General features: G+C 39.1%; 1 long non-coding RNA gene across 1 annotated transcript; it reads right to left on the reverse strand.

Annotated features, from left to right (window-relative positions):
• Positions 1–6,229: 6,229 nt before the first annotated feature.
• LOC143271109 (uncharacterized) lies at positions 6,230–12,622 on the reverse strand. The gene is made up of 4 exons (XR_013048334.1): positions 7,860–12,622; positions 7,529–7,762; positions 7,199–7,432; positions 6,230–7,108 (listed from the first exon to the last, which is right to left on the reverse strand). It is a non-coding gene; the product is annotated as an uncharacterized LOC143271109 (long non-coding RNA).
• Between the last annotated feature and the right edge of the window lie 3,009 nt (positions 12,623–15,631).

Here is a 15,631-nt window from a genome sequence, read left to right on the forward strand (position 1 = left end):
AATATATAAAGAACTTCAGAAAACTAAACATCATATAACCAAATAAACCAAATGAAAAATGGAGTACAGACCTAAACAGAATTAACAAAAGATGAATCTCAAATTGCAGAGAAACACTGAAATGTTCAACATCCTTAGCCATCAGGGAACTTAAAGTTAAAATGACTCTGAGATTCCAACTACACCAGTCAGAATGGCTAATATCAAAAATATAAATCACAGCTTATGTTGCAGATGAAGTAGATCAAGGGGAACACTATTCCATTGCTGGTGGGAATGCAATCTTGTACAGCCACTTTGGCAATCAACATGACAGTTTCTCAGAAAATTGGGAATCAAACTACCTCAAGACCCAGCTATTCCACTCTTGGGCATATACCCAAACTATACCAAATCATACCATAAAGACAGTTGCTCTATTATGTTCATAGCATCTTTGTTTATAGTAGTCAGAACATGGAAACAACCTAATGGCTCTCAACCAAAGAATGGCTAAAGAAAATATGATACACCTGCAGAAGGAAGTATTACTCAGCTGTTAAATACAACAACATCATGAAATTTTCAGCAAAAGAATGGAACTAGAAAAAAAATCCTGAGTGAGGTAACCCAGACCCAGAAAGACAAACATGGTATGTACTCGCTCACAAGTGGATATTAGTTATAACTAAGGACAACCATGCTACCATCCATAAATCCAAAGAGGCTAGGTAACAAGGATTGCCCAAGGGATGACACATGGATATCCCTGGTAAGGAGAAATAGAAGAGTTTTCTTGGGTGCACTGGAGGTGGGTGGTGATTGGAACATAAGGGATCAGGTTGAGGGTAGGTTGCAGGGGGAGAATACTGAAAGTGTTTACTAGTACTAGAAATCTAGCCAAATACACAGAGGTAGTGAGATCATGTATCTTAGATTAAATACTAACACCACTTTACCAGGGGTGGTATATAATTCCAAATTGCATTCTAAATCTTACCTTTATACCTATAGATAAATGGAGCTCTCAGCACTCATCAGAGAAACTTCTCTGTGTAGCAAATGAATGAAACAGAGGCCATGACAAGAAAAAGTAATGCTGGAGAGATAAACAAAATGTCAGGAGCCAAAGCCCAAAGAATACATCTACAACATAACACAACTCCTGACATTGGATTCAGGAAACATCACAGAAGAAACAGAAGTATTTTAAGAGCCAGAGGACAAGAAATTCTACTATGGGATTGTGTCTATTAAAAATGAAAAGGAAATAATATTACCTAACAAAAATAAAAACAGGAAGTGCATGCAAGCAACTTCCAAAAAAAATGTGAGTTTACAGAAACAGCCATCTGCCTGGACAGTCACCTGAGGTTTCTCCACAGTGTTGTCACATCATCTACAGCCTGTAGGCTTAGCGTATCTGACAGACTCATTTGTGAAGTAGGATATACACAAGGTCCACAGTTCAACCTCACATTGAGTGAGAGCAGTCCATGTACCAGAAACACCTGAATTCCACTAGTATCATGTCATGATTCAGTATTTTAAATTCTTGAAATTGTTGACAGTTTTTGAATTCAGCTGTGCATTCTTCTTGGCTGTGTATATAGGGCTTCTTCTCAGCATCCCCTTCTTCTCCACATCCCTCTATTAAATGCCAGTCTACTATTGAGAGGCGTGAGCTTTCAGCTGCTGTTCCATTGCATAACAGAAGCCATCCGCCCTCTGCCTGTTAAGCTGCCTTCGAAGAAACGGGCACTGTACCTTTTCCAGATTGCGAAGGCCACTTCAGGGATGGGGCCACATTGTCCTGGCCTCAGAAGATGCCTTTTGATAAAGCCATAAACACACTTGTTTTGGCAAGAATCAGTAGTCCTTTGTTTCGTGTTCTGCCTGTCCATTTTGTCCTATTGATTCGAGGATACTTTGTTGTCCAGTGGCCAACTTTTGCCACAATGAAATTAACTCCATATGCAATTTCTTCAATGCCCATATTTTCTCTGAAGTAGATTGGTACTGCCAGGTGCCGACATGTCTCAAAAAAGAAAAAATTCAAAGTTAATAAAACATTTTAAATGCCACATTCTGTAGATCTCTGAAGGGTTTGAAGATGACCTGTCTAAAATATATCTGCTCAATGTTTAAAACATATCTAATATGACTACAAGTTCCTTCTTGGAACTCTGAGGGAATTGAAGATTAGTTAGTTATAGTTGAAGATTAGTTAGTTATAGTTGTAAATTAATTAGGATAGAAAGTGAATAAGATACATTTTTGACTTACCAAAATAGGATAGATAATGGAATTATTTTCTCGGATTTGTCTAATACAAATGGACTAGACATTGTTTAGGTGTTTATTACTTGTATATATTGTATATAGTTATTGTACTTTTGTATATAGTTTTTCTTATGTTAGTTATAACCTTTTGCTTTTTTTCTTTTTATTAAAATAGAAAAGGGGAAATATGGTGGTATTCTAATTGTACTGAAATATGATTTTGATTGTATGTTAATAAATAAAGTTGCCCGGGGGTCAGAGCTATTAGAGCCATAGCAAGAGTGTGGTAGTGGTGGTGACACACGCCTTTAATCCCAGCACTTGGTAGAAGAGCTAGGTAGATCTCTGTGTGTTCAGGGATACAGCCAGCATTGGAGACATATGCCTTTAAGACCTGGGGGGCTGTACAACAGACAGTGACGAGGCAGTCACGTGTTTGGGTTTACAACCAATGTGAAGACAGAACAAAAGACTATGAAAAGACTTACATACAGGAAATAGGTCTCTTTTGGGAAGCTAGGAGCTCAAAGGAGGAAGGGTAAGATTTTAGCTCTGAGCACTGACCTCTCGGCTTCCTCTTTAAAACAAACAAACAAACAAACAAACAAATAAATAAATAAAACCTGATTGGTCGTGACTATGCAGGAAGTATAGGCAGGACTAACAGAGAGGAGAAATAACAGAACAGGAAGGCAGAAGGACAAACTGCCAGCCACCCGCCAGGACAAGCAGCATGTGAAAGTGACAGTAAGCCACGAGCCAAATGGCAGGGCATAGATTTGTGGAAATGGACTAATTTTTTTTTTCTAATTTTACAACTCCATTCAGTTCAACATAATAGCCACAGAATCCCCTGTTCTCCCCCTCTCGCCACCCCTCCCCCCAGCCCACTCCCCATTCCCACCTCCTCCAGATCAAGGTCTCCCCCGAGGACCGGGGTTGACCTGGTAGACTCAGTCCAGGCAGGTCCAGTCCCCCCTCCCAGACCGAGCCAAGTGTCTCTGCATAAGTCCCAGGATTCAAACAGCCAACTCATGCAACGAGCCCAGGACCTGGCACCAATGCACAGCTGCCTCCCAAACAGATCAAGCCAAATGACTGTCTCACCCGTTCAGGGGGCCTGATCCAGTTGGGGGCCCATCAGCCTTTGGTTCATAGATCCTGTGCTTCCATTCATTTGGTTATTTGTCCCTGTGCTTTATCCAACCTTGGTTTCAACAATTCTCGCTCATATAAACCCTCTTCTTTCTCACTAATTAGACTCCCAGTGCTCCACCAGGGGCCCAGCCGTGGATGTCTGCATCCAGATTCCTCAGTCCTTGGATGGGGTTTATGGCACAACTATCAGGGTGTCTGGCCATCCCATCACCAGAGTAGGTCAGTTCCTGCTGTCTCTCGACCATTGCCAGCAGTCTTTTGCAGGGGTATCTTTGTGGATCTCCGTGGGCCTCCCTAGCTCTCTGCTTCCTCCCCTTCTCATGTGGTCTTCCTTTACCATGGTCTCCTATTCCTTGTTCTCCCTCTCTTTTCTTGATCCAGCTAGGATCTCCCACTCTCTTTCCCTCGACCGTCGCCCTTCATTGTTCCCACTCATGACCAGGCTGTTCATGTAGATCTCGTCCATTTCTCCATGTCTTTCTTTGGGGTACTGTTTTCCAGGTAGCTTCACTGGTGATGTGAGTAGCAGTCCAGTCATCCTTGTTCCACATCTAGCATCTTCCTATGAGTGAGTACATACCATATTTGTCTTTCTGAGTCTGGGTTACCTCACTCAGGATGATTTTTCTAGATCCATCCATTTGCCTGCAAACCGTATGATGTCATTGTTTTTCTCTGCTGAGTGGTATTCCATTGTGTATATGTGCCACAATTTATTTATCCATTCTTCAGTTGAAGGGCATCTAGGTTGTTTCCAGGTTTTGGCTATTACAAACAATGCTGATATGAACATAGCTGAGCAAGTGCTCTTGTGGTATGATTGAGCATTTCTTTGGTATATGCCCAGGAGTGGTATAGCTGGATCTTGGGGGAGATTGATTCCCAATTTTCTAAGAAAGCGCCATATTGATTTCCAAAGTGGTTGTACAAGCTTGCATTCCCACCAGCAGTGGAGGAGAGTTCGCCTAGTTCCACATGGAAATGGACTAATTTAAGCTATAAGAAGAGATAGCAAGAAGCCTTCCACAGCCATACAGTTTGAAGCAAAAAAAAAAATGAAAAGGAAGCTATACCCATGATATAACAACAGTACTGATGCCTAAATAAGCCCTGGGCATGATGGTAAGAGGGAAATAGAACAGGGTTCCCCCCTAGAAAAGAACTATAGGCAACTAATGACTGCTGAGAGAAGGAAGATTTACATGTCAAGAAATGAGACCCCTAAATGATTACTCAGTACAAAGTGGTCAGCCATGAGATTAAAAAAAATTGACTCATCAGGTTATAATTATAAATACATGCACATTTATATGTAACAATAATAAAGAAAAAGATACCATCAATTAGAGAGGATGTGGGGTATTGGAAGAGAAGGGAGGGTGAAGTGAAGTAATTATATATTATTTAAAGTAAACTAATATAAATATAAAAATATATTATTTAAGATGCATAAAAATAAATTTTGAGATTTCATCTTACCTCACTCAGAATTTATTTATTTATTTATTTATTTATTTAGATAGATAGATAGATAGATAGATAGATAGATAGATAGATAGATAGATAGATAGATCAAGGTGTGGATGTAATGAAAGGGGAATATTTACATGTTGTGGGAGTGCAACCTGGTGTAGCTGCTGTGGAAATCAATGTGAAGGTTTCTCAAAAATATAAAAACAGAACTGCCATATAAACTATATTCAGAACTCTTGAATACATACAAAAGAGATTCATAACCCACCACAGAGGCACTTTGTCTACCTACTCAAGATCAAACTCTTCAAAGTTCTGACATGAATTGAGAAGGATGGCACACCACTGGAGGGGCTATGAGTAACTGATGGCTTCTGAGAAAGGGAAAGTCACTTCTTTTGGAGAAATGGCCTCTGTTAGGTTGTCCATGCTCCAGTAGGTGGACTCAGACACATGGACACATGGGCAACACTAAGTGGACTCAGAGGGTTATTAATAAAAAAAAGAGAATGCATGAAGTTGAGAAGATGACAGACTGGGACCTCTACAGGGAGTTGAAGAAAAGAAATGGTCAATGGATAAAATAAAAATATATTGTCTAAATGTATAAGCTCTTGAAAGTATAAGACACATTTTAAAAGTTACTCTCAGATAATTTGGTGCTTTGAATAAGAACAGCCTCCATAGGCTCATATACTTGTATGCTTGAATTAGGAAGTGGGGCCTTGTAGGAGGAAATGTGTCACTGGGAGTGGGCAGTGAGGGTTCAAAAGCCCATGCCAAGTTCAAATTCTTTTTTTATCTCTGCCTATGGATCAGGTTATAGTTTTCAACTACTGCTCCAGAGTCTGCCGGCATGCCAGCATGTTTCCCGCCATGATGATAATGGCCTTAATCTCTGACACTGAAAACAAGCCCCAGATTAAATGCTTTCTCTTGTAATAATCGCGTTGAACATGGTGTCTCTTTACATCCCCAGAAAAATGGCTATGATAGTTAGGCTATGGTTCAACTCATATAGTTAAAATAAGCAATCAGTTGTAGGCCAATTTTAAAACACATACTATTTCACACTTTTTTATTTTCCCAACTTAATATTTTATTAATCATTTGAGAATATCATACAACATACCTCAATCACACTTGATTCCCATTCCTCACAGGTCCACCCTCTCACCCTTGTGGCATCCTCCCCCAGAATAGAAAAAATACAATATAACAAGTCCAATTGGTGTTCTCCTTATACTCATTGGAGCATGGGCAAACTTGCAGTAGCCAGCCCTCTAAAAAGGAGTTCTTTCCCAACCCCTGCCTGAAGCCATCAACTGTGAAGACCTACAGTTAAGTATTTTTATTACAACTTTCAAAAACTCTCCAATAAGATCCTGTCTAGATTTTCTTTTGGGGTGTGATGGTGGCACAGAATCCTTCAGTGTCTGTCTGAATTTCAGTTATGATTCTACAGTCATTGATACTACTGCAAAAGAAGTTATTTGCCCATAGAAAGCAGTGGCACTACAGATCAAGGACTTCCACATGGTTTCCAGCAGCAGAATGAATCATAGACTTCTACAAGGTTTCCAGGAGCAGCACAGATCATGTTCCACAAGATTTCTGCTGACAGCTTGAATAACTGCCATTCATCTGGTCCAGGACATCAACATAGATCAACAACATAACGTGTATGAGGGAGGCATCACAGATCACTATCAGGATGCTTTCTTGTGGCAATACTGACCACAGACATCAACACAGTCTCCATCAGCAGCGGGGTCATGGATATCCAACTGTTCTTCAGCATGCAGCCCAGAGCATGAACATAAACATAGTTTTTGGTGGCATCAAGGACAAAGATTTCAACGTGGTCTCCAGTACAAGGATAGCTTAATGATATCAAAATAGTTTCTGTTGGCAGCTTAGATCATTCATATTGACCTAGTCCCCAGTAGCAACACCAATCAGAGACATCGACATTATGGCTGAGAGCAGAACAGACTAAAATCATCATGGTCATCATCATGGACTCAGGTGGCAACACGGACAATGGACATTCACAAGGTCTAAGATTCCAACGAAGATTATGGCCATAAACATGGTTATCAGTGGCAACATGAATGAGTGACATCAACATAATTTCAGATGTTAAGTCAGATAATGGACATCCACTTGGTCAAAACAGGGAACAAAGATCAGTGACATCAACATGGTTGGTTTCCTGTGGCAGATCATAAACATCAACTTAGTTTCAGGTGGCAGACAATCACAGAATTCAACATTGTATACAGTGTCAACACAGGACACTTACCTGAAGTGGGTCTCAGGTGGTAGTATATACCATAGATTTCAGAATTGTCACAGATTATACCAGACTAGAGACAGCAGTATGGTTACAAGTGGTAGGAAGTTTCAGTAGTATAAACCTGATTTACAGCAACAGCAAAGATCAGTGACATCAACAAAGTTTCAGATGACAGGTCGAATCATGGACATCAGCAAGGTTAAGAGAGGCAGCGAGAATCACTCACATCAACATGGTTGCCTGTGTCAGTATAGATCATGGATATCAACTTAGTTTCATGTGGCAGAAAGATCATGGAAGTCAATATTGTGCACATGAGGGACACAGGAAACTTACTTGAACTGGGTCTAAGGAAGCAGTATGGATGAATGACTTCAACACTGTTTCTGATGACACTGTACACTGCAGACATCAGTATGTTACATCTGGTAGCAAAGTTCATTAACCTCAACATGGTTGACAGCTACAACATAGATCAGTAACATCAACAAAGTTTGGACAGTAGGTTGGATGATGAACATCAACATGGTTAGAAGATGCAGCAAAGAACAGTGACATCAACATGATTTCCTGCAGTGGCATGCATCAGGAGTATTAAATTAGTTCTGGATGGCATGTGGGATCAAGGAAATCAACATTATTCATGTGGGCAGCACAGAATACTTACCTCAATGTGGTCTCAGGTGGCAGGACAGAACATGGACATCAACATCAACACCTTATCCAGGAGCAAAACGTAACATAAGGCATCAAGATGGACTTCAAACCAATAGGAATAGCATAGGAAAGCTCATGAACATGATAAAGAGAACAGCAGGTATCCATATCATCAACAAGGTTGCAGGTGGTAGCATGTAAATATCACCAGTTTCAGATGGTAGCTGAGATCATGGCAATTAACATTCATCACGTTGGCAGCACAAAACTCTTGAATCAATAGGGTCTCTGGTAGAAGAATATCTCCATGGATAAGGACATCAATGTCATATCTACAAGACCACAAGCATCAACAAGCCTTCCAGAAATAGTAGGAAGAGCATGGTATGTCATTTAATAATGGACATCAATTTGGTTAACAGAGGCACATGGGAACAATGGCATCAGCATGGTTTCAGGTGGCATCATGAATTATGGATTTCATCTTACATTTGGATGGTGGGTTAAATCTTGCAATTTAACATTCTGCATGTTGTTAACACAGAACAATATTTTAATGCAGTCACAAGGGGCAGGAGAGTTATTGGACATCAACAATGTATGTAGTGGTTAAGAAGGACCACAGGCATCTACATGGCTTCCAGAAGAAGCAGGAATAGCATGATGTCCTATGTTAGACACCAATTTGATTAACAGAGTAGGATCATTGACATCAACATGGTTGCATGTGGCACCATGAATCATAGATATCAACTTTTTTTCAGACTGCACATTAAATCTTGAAAATTAACATTTTTTCTCATTCACAAAACAATGGCAGGAAAGATAGATATAAACTTCATATTGAGAAGCAAGGAGAACCACAGGCACTAACATGCCTCCCAGAAATAGTAGGAATACCATGGAATGTTTGACCATGGACATCAAAACCATTAAGAGGGAGCAGGAAAAAATGGCATCAACATGTTTATTGACAGCAGCATGAATTATGGATATTAACTTAGATTATGTGAATTCTTGGAAAATTACTTTGTTCATGTTGGAATAAAAGAAAATTTATCTTAATATGGTCATAATTGACCACACAGGTCACCAATATCAAGACGTTATCTAGAGATAACAAGGAGCAGGGGAATCAACATGGCTTCCAGAAGGAATAAGAATAGCATGGAAGTTCTAATCATAGGCATCAACATGGTTAACAGAGACAAGAGGGATCAATAAAATGACCATTGATTCAGATGACACCAAGAATTATAGATATAAAATTAGTTTCCGAGATTAGTGAAATATTGGAACTTAACATTTCAATGGTTAAATCTTGGAACTTAATATTCTTCATGTTGGTGAGAGAATATTTAATTTAACAAGGTAAAGATAGCAGGAGAGATCACAAAAAACAATATGGTATCCACTGGTACAAATATGATGGGCATCATCATGGATTTCAAATGTACTAGGAATATCACAATTAGAATCATAAACACCAATATGTCCAACAGAGGCAGAAGGGATCAATGACTTCAACATGTTTGGAGGTGGCACCATGTATTCTGTATATCAACATAATTTCAGTTGGTGGTTAAATTCTTGGAAATTAATGTTCTTCACATTGAGAACACAGAACACTTAACATTAACATTGTCACAGGTGGCAAGAGTTCAAGGAAATCTATATGGAATATACTGGCAAGAAGGACCACAGGCATCCACATGGCTTTTAGTAATGCCAGACATTCCATAAGACAATGGATCGTAGACATCCACATGTTTACCAGATGCAGCAGGGATAAATGGAGGTAGCAGCAAGAATTCTGGATATCAACTTACCTTCAGTTGGTATTTCAGATCATGAAAATTTACATTCCTCATGTTGGCAAATTGTACACTTACCTTAATATGGCCATAAGGTGCCAGAGAGGTCATGGCAATCAAGATGTTATCCCATTAAAACAAGGACCACATGCACCAACATGGCATACAGAACCAAAGGAATGCCTGGCAGGTCCTTTCATACACTTCAACAAGGTAAACAGAGGCAGCAGGTGTCAATGACATCAGCACGAGTACAGGTGTAAACATGAATTACAGACACCAGCTAAGTAACAAAGGTTCATTAAATTTTAGCAATGACCATTCAATATGTTGCCCAAACTAACACTTACATTAGCATGGTAACTTGTAGGAGGAAAGATCACAGTGGTAGGAAGACACGAGCATCAACTTTGATTCCAGAAGGAGTAGGAATAGCATTATAGTTGGAATCATGGACATGAACATAATTAAGAGACTAGGCTGAGATTAAAGACCTCAAATTGTTTGGACGTAGCAGCATGTATTCAGGATATTAACTTAGTTTCTGTTAGTATATCGTTTCTTAGAAATTACATTCTTCATATGGGTAAAGGAACACTTACATAAATAAGGTGATAAGGTGATGGAGAATTGAAAGCAATCAAGGTGTTTTCCCATGGTAATAAAGACATGCGTCAACATGGCTTACAGAAACAACAAGTGCATTACAGGTACATTCAAAGACATCAACAGGGTTAACAGTGGCAAAAGGGATCAATGAGGTCACCATGGTAGGATGTGGCAGCATGAAATATGGATATTTGTTTATTTACCAATGCTTGATATAACATGGAAATTACCATTCTACACATTGCCAAAAAGGAACACTTGCATTAATATGGTCATAAGGGACTAGAGAATTTATGGCAATCAAGATGTTAGCCCATGGTAAAAAAGACCACCTGCAACAACGTGGTTTACAAAACCAATAGTAATACAGGGGAGCTCCATTCATTAATATCAACAGGGTTTGCAAAGGCATCAGTGATCAATAACATCAGCATGGCTGCAGGTGACAGCATGAATAATGTGATCAACTAGTTACCAAAAGTTGGTTAAATCTTGGAAATTACCTTTCTATACATTGGCAATAGGGAACACTATATTAACATAATTACCTGTATCAGGAGAGATCATGGAAACCAACATGGTGTCAATTTGTTTACAAAAGCATGAGCCTCAACACTGCTACCAGAAGAAGTAGGAAAAGCATTATAGATCTAAAAATGGATATCCATATGTGTAAAAGAAGGGGCAGGGATCAAGTAAATCCACCAGGTACAAGTGGCAGCATGTTGAAAGGACAGCCACATAATTTACTTTGGTAGTTGAGAGCAGGAAAATTAACTTTCTTCGTGATGGAAAGACAGAACATGGTCTCAAGTATCCGGACTGATGGACATCAACATCAGATCCATGGACCAGAAAAGAACCCTGGCATCAATATGCTTCTAGAAATAGTAGGAAAAGCATGATATGTCTGGTCACAGACATTAATGTTTAAAGGATTCAGTAGGGATGAATGAATTCAAATTGTTTGGAGGTGACTGCAAGTATTCCAGATATCAACATAGTTTCAGTTGGTATTTTTGTTCTTAGAAATTTACATTCTTTATGATGGCAACACAGAACATTTTCATTATTATGGTCATAACTAGCCAGAGAGGTAATGGCAATCAAGTTGTTATCCCATGTTAACAGGGACCACATGCATCAACATGGCTTGCAAAACAATAGCAAACTAAGACAGGTAGTTTCATAAATATTATTAAGGTAAAAGAGGAAGAAGAGGTCAATGACATCAGCATGGGTGCAGGACGCAGCATGAATAACAGATATCAGCTAAGTTAACAAAGGTTCATTAAATTTTGGGAATTACCATTCTATATATTGCCAAAAAGGAACACTTACCTTACATAATAACTTGTAGCAGGAGAGATTATGGAAATCAACCTGGTGTCCAGTGGTAAGGTCATGAGCATCAACATTGCTCCCGGAAGGAGTAGGAATAGCATTGCCCTTCTAACCATGGATATGCACATGTTTAAGAGACACAGCTGGATTTTAAGACCTCAACTTGTTTGGAGGTAACATCATGTATTCAGGATATTAACTTAGTTTCTGTTAGTAGATCAATTCTTGGAAATAACATTCATTATATATGAAACACAGAATACTTACACAAATAAGGTAATAAGGGGATGGAGAATTGAAAGCAATGGAGGTGTTATCCCATGGTAATAAGGACCACATGCATCAACATGGCTCACAGAACCAACAGGAATGCATTGGAGGTACATTCATAGACAACAAAAGGGTTAACATTGGCAACAGGGATCAATGACATCAGCATGTTTGGAGGTTGCAGCATGAATTATGGATATCTGCTTAGTTACTGATGCTAGTTAAATCTTGGAAATTACCATTTTACACAATGTCAAAAAGGAACACATGCCTTAATATGGTCATAAGGGGCTGGTGAATTTACGGCAAAGATGATGTTAACCCATGTAATATAGGACCACCTGCATCAACATGGCTTATAAAACCAATAGGATTGCAGGGGTGCTCCATTCATTAATATCAGCAGGGTTTGCAAAAGCAGTAGTGATCAATGACATCAGCATGGTTGCAGGTGGCAGCATGAATAACTTAGTTACCAAAAGTTGGTTAAATCTTGGAAATTACCATTCTACACATTGCCAAAAAGGAACCCTAGCCTATTATGGCCATAATGGGGTAGAGAATTTAGGCAATCAAGATGTTAACCCATGTTATAAAGGAAGACCTGCATCAACATGGCTTACAGAAACAATAGGAATGCATGGGAGCTCCATTCATTAATATCAGCAGGGTTTGCAAAGGCATCAGTGATCAATGACATCAGCATGGCTGCAGGTGGTAGTATGAATTATGTGTACCAACTCAGTTACCAAACTTGGTTAAATCATGGAAATTACCATGGTGTCCGTTGGTTTATTAGAACATGAGCATCAACACTGCTATCGGAAGTAGTAGGAAAAGCATTATAGTTCCAATCATGGTTATCCATATGGGTAATGGAAGCAGCAGGAATCATGTAAATGCACAAGGTATCATGTGGCAGCATGTAGAATGGATAGCCACATAGTTTACTATGGTAGTTGAGATCAGGGAAATTAACATTCTTCATGTTGGAAAGACAGATAGATCTCTTGCATCAATATGGTCTCAGGTAGTAGGACAAACAGACATCAATATCAGATCCATGGGCAAGGGAAAACCCTGGCATCAATGTGACTTCCAGAAATAGTAGGAATAGCATGATATATCTGCTCATAGATATTCACATGGTTAAAAGATGCAGCAAGGATGAATGAATTCAAATCGTTTGGAGGTTACAGCAAGTATTCCGGATATCAACTTAGATTCTGTTGGTATTTTTGTTTTTCGGAATTTACATTCTTTATGTTGGCAATACAAAACACTTACATTAATATGGTCATATAGGGCCAGAAAGGTCATGGCAATCAAGATGCAATCCCTCGGTAACAAGGAACATATGCATCAACATGGCTTACACAAACAATAGGAATTCCTGTCAGGCCCTTTCAGAGACATCAACAAGGTTAACAGAGGCAGCAGCAGTCAAAGACATCAGCATGGGTACAGGTGGCAGCATGAAATACAGATATTAGTCTAGGTAACAAAAGTTCATTAAATCATGGAAATTATCATTGTATATATTGCCATAAATGTACACTTACCTTAATACAGTCACTTATATCAGGAGAGATCTTGGAAGTCACCATGGTGTCCAGTTTTTAGAAGATCATGAGCATTAACATTGCCTCCAGACGGAGTAGGAATAGCAATGTAGTTCCAATCATGGACATGCACATGTTTAAGAGACTCAGCTGGGATTAAAAGCCTCAACTTATTTGGAGGAAGCAGCATGTCTTTAGGATACTATCGTAGTTTCTATTGGTGTTTCAATCTTGAAAATTACATGCTTCATATTCATCAACATTGCTTCCAGAAGGAGTAGGAATAGCATTGTAGTTCCAATCATGGACATTCATATGTTTAAGAGACTCATCCGAGTTTAAAGACCTCAACTTGTTTGGAGGTAGCAGCATGTATTCAGGATATTAACTTAGTTTCTGTTAGTATTTCAACTCTTGGATATTACTTTTTCGTATGGGCAACACAGAACACTTCCATCAATATGGTGATAAGGGGATGGAGAATTCAAGCAATCAAGGTGTTATCCCACAGTAATAATTAATACATGCATCAACATGGCTTACAGAACTAATAGGAAGACACTGGAGGTACATTCATAGACAGCAACATTGTTAACAGTGGCAACGGGTGTCAATGACATCAGCATGGTATAAGGTGGTAGCATGAATTAGTTATATCTGCTTAGTTGCCAATTCTTGTTAAATCTTGAAGATTACCATTCTACACATTGCCAAACAGAAACCCTTGCTTAATATGGCCATAAGGGGCTTGAGAATTTATGGCAATCAAGATACTAACTCATGGTATAAAGGACCACCTGCATCAACAAGGCTTACAGAACCAATAGGAATGAAGGGGAGCTCCATTCATTAATATCACTGGAGTTTGCAAAGGCAGCAGTGATCAATGACATCAGCATGACTGCAGGTGGCAGCATGAATTATGTGTATCAACTAGTTAACAAAATTTGGTTAAATCTTGGAAATTTTCATTCTATACATTGGCAACAAATAGCACTTACATTAACATCATCACCTGTAGCAACAGATATCACGAAAATTGACATGGTGTCCAGTGGTTTACAGGACATTGAGCATCAACACTGCTACCAGATGTAGTAGGAAAAGCATTATCGTTCCAATCATGGACATCCATATGGGCAATGGAAGCAGCAGGGATCAATTAAATCCAAAAGGTTTCAGGTGGTAGAATGCTGAATGGATAGCCACATAGTATAATATAGGAGTTGAAACCAGGGAAATTAACATTCTTTTTTGTTGAAAAGACAGAACACTTGCATCAACATGGCCTCAGGTAGGAGGACATATGGACATCAATATCAGATCCATGGGCAAGAAAGAATCCTGGCATCAACATAGCTTCCAGAAATAGTAGGAATAGCATGGTATGTCTTCTCATGGACATCTGCATGTTTAACAGATGCGAAAGGGATAAATGAATTCATCTTGGTTGGATGTGACAATTATTCCAAATGTCAACTTAGTTTCTGTTGGTATTTTTGTTCTTGGAAATTTACATTCTTTATGTTGGCAACACAGAACACATGCATCAATATGATCAAAAGTGTCCAGAGAAGTCATGGCAATCAAGATGTTATGACATGGTAACAAGGAACAAATGCATCAACATGGCTTAGCGAAAAATTAGGAATTCTAATCAGGTCCTTTCATAGACATCAACAAGGCTAACAGAGGCAGCAGGAGTCAATGACATCATCATGGGTGCAGGTGGCAGCATGAATTACAGGTATCAGCTACGTCACCAAAGGTTCATTAAATCTCCGTAATTACCATTCTATATATTGCAAAAAAGGTACACTTACCTTAACATGGTCACTTGAAGCAGGAGAAATCAGGGAAGTCAGCATGGTGTCCAGTGGTAAGAATATCATGAGCATCAACATTGCTTCCAAGAAGCATAGGAATAGATAACATTGTAGTTCCAATCATGTACATGCACATTTATAATAGACTCAGCTAGAATTAATGTACTCAAATTGTTTGGAGGTAGCATCATGTTTTCAAGATATTATCCCAGTTTCTGTTAGCATTTCGAATCCTGAAAATTACATTATTCATTTTGGCAACACAGAACTCTTACATAAATAAGGTGTTAAGGGGATGGAGAATTCATAGCAATCAAGCTGTTATCCCATGGTAAAAATGACCACATGCAGCGACAT

Source organism: Peromyscus maniculatus, chromosome X, assembly GCF_049852395.1.
Source record: "Peromyscus maniculatus bairdii isolate BWxNUB_F1_BW_parent chromosome X, HU_Pman_BW_mat_3.1, whole genome shotgun sequence".
Taxonomy (NCBI): Eukaryota; Metazoa; Chordata; class Mammalia; order Rodentia; family Cricetidae; genus Peromyscus; species Peromyscus maniculatus.